The sequence below is a fragment of the Somniosus microcephalus genome, unplaced genomic scaffold (assembly GCF_052327205.1).
Source record: "Somniosus microcephalus isolate GS21.2 unplaced genomic scaffold, FLI_Smic_1.0 unresolved_chr1, whole genome shotgun sequence".
Lineage (NCBI taxonomy): Eukaryota > Metazoa > Chordata > Chondrichthyes > Squaliformes > Somniosidae > Somniosus > Somniosus microcephalus.
Genome location: NW_028225179.1, coordinates 51,535,319 through 51,537,632, shown reverse-complemented (window position 1 = coordinate 51,537,632; position 2,314 = coordinate 51,535,319). Strand labels below are relative to the sequence as shown.

General features: G+C 42.9%; 1 non-coding gene across 1 annotated transcript; it reads left to right on the top strand.

Annotated features, from left to right (window-relative positions):
• The first annotated feature begins 536 nt into the window (after positions 1-536).
• Positions 537-632, top strand: trnai-uau (transfer RNA isoleucine (anticodon UAU)). The gene is made up of 2 exons: positions 537-574; positions 597-632. It is a non-coding gene; the product is annotated as a tRNA-Ile (tRNA).
• Positions 633-2,314: the final 1,682 nt, after the last annotated feature.

Here is a 2,314-nt window from a genome sequence, read left to right as displayed (position 1 = left end):
AGACGGAAGTGATAACCGCTGCACTTCGGAAACTGCTGCTCATTAAATAATTACAGAAGCAGCTCAGAACAGCAATTGTAATCTACAAATACACTTACCCTGCGATGCAGATTCCATTCCAAGTCGAGGAGTTAACTTTAAGAAAACTGTTTATTCTATTACATACATCTCATTAGACTGTGTGAGAAGTTTGTTGTTATCGTCATTAATCAACCGCTAACTCACATGGTTAACGAATCATGGGTAAAACTTTAAAACGTTTTTTTGTTTTGCATGTGATGAATTTTCATCCGTTCTCATTTTGCAGACTGTATTTTAGGAGTTGGGTAAAAATGTTCAGTGTTTATGACACCAGGATCTGGTGCAGCCTTTGGAAAATTGACCAGCTCGCTAACACATGAGAGTAACTGCTGCTTCACTCTTTCATATAAACCCAGTCAATGCACCTCAATTAAACAACATTGCGCCCCCGCACGATTAGACAACCTGACATGTACAAGTAAATGAGCACGGTTAACTAATGCAAATCCAGGACAGCTCTAGTGGCGCAATCGGTTAGCGCGCGGTACTTATATAACAGTACAGGCTTGGAAGAAATGCCGAGGTTGTGAGTTCGAGCCTCACCTAGAGCAGTCAATGCTTTTGCGGTGTGAAACTTCGACCGGAGCATAATGTTCAATTGGTGTTGCCGCAAACTATCTACTCATTAGCTGTTCCACGTGGGCATTTAGTTTCCTGCGGCCCACCGTGTTGCAATAACGGATGGGAGTTTTGAAGGAGCTCTTTGGTGTTACTTATTGACAGGAGGGAATGTGGGGCCAGTTTTTACTATTAAACCAGCAACTATCAGGCAAAGAATAATGTGCAGGAAATAGATTCGATTTGAACGCAGTGGCTCAGTCTTTGGCACAAGCGAGAAGATGTGTAAACTCACGAATTATCTGTACATGTTTCCGACATCATGTTGAACACAAACAATGATTCACCTGAACATGATGTTGAGAATTACAAGGACGGAAGTTATGTACAGGCATTCGCCCAAACGCCATATCCACAATTAGGTTGTCGCCGACCTTCTTGTTATGGGGAGAATAGTGAGCAGATTCAGGAAAACTGCTCATATAAAGAAGTCGATTGAGGAAAAGATAAACATATTTCAAATTAATGAACACGACCTCTGCGAACTGGGTTCGCACTAGAACAGAGAAACCTAATGCAACTTCAGACAAAAATCGGCGGCTTCTTAATCTTGGGGCATGATTTTCGCTCAGGGATATTTCGCAAATTAAAATGTGAGAGCTTTTGGGTTCAAATCCCAGATGAGCCCCGCAGCATTTAGATAAAACTCCCCAACTCGGTCATCACAACTGGAATCGCTTTTCTTTAAAATAGACTAACACACTAAATGATCCGGGATTGTGTGCGCACCCAGTTTAAACAGACACAGAGTGATCCTTGACTGACCCCGACCCCGCCCATTATAGACAGGCCTGATTATCATTGCTTATGAAATCGATGGAAACATAACTCGATCGGTTTTTATAAAGGGCGGCCGATTACGATGCGCGATTATTCTAGGGCGCCAAGTTCAAGGTTTACTCCACCATCATTTTTCCCTTTATCTCCATCATTTCACTCCAGCTGAATGAACTGAGTTTTGGTGTCAGCCGTGGCTCAGCGGTAGCAAACACAAGCCCCACTCCAGAGACTTGAGCACGTAATCCAGGCTGACACTCCATTGCAGTACTGAGGTAGTGCTGCACTGTCTGTGCTGCCGTCTTTCCAGGAAGATGTTCAACCAAGGCCTCAGATCCCATGGGAGTATGCCGAAAAGAATGTGGATTTCTCCCCATTGTCCTGCCCATTATTTATCTCTCAACCAAAGACACTAAAACAGAAAATCTCGTCATTAAGTTTGATAAATATTTTTGAAATTACATTTCCTCCTAAACGATAAAGTTATGTTTCTGCTCCCTAATTATTTGGCTTTGTTCCCGCTAGTCTTTCATTTGATGCCAATCGCAGAGGAAGGAAGAGAGGTAGGCGTGGTTCTGACTCTCCGATTCCCACTGTGACTTCATTCAAGAACTCCAGTGGTCTGTTTTAATTTTAACAAGATATGAAGAGTGCAGGGGCACAGACCAGAATCACCAGAGTGATTTTGACGAGATTGCGATTACAAAGCCTATTTTATGCAAAATTCAGTGAAATGCTCGGGACGTTTATCAGCAGCAAATGTGTAATGGAATAACGACGAGGACGGGATTCGAACCCAAGCGTTCAGAGCACAATGGATTACACTGCGCTCAACCAT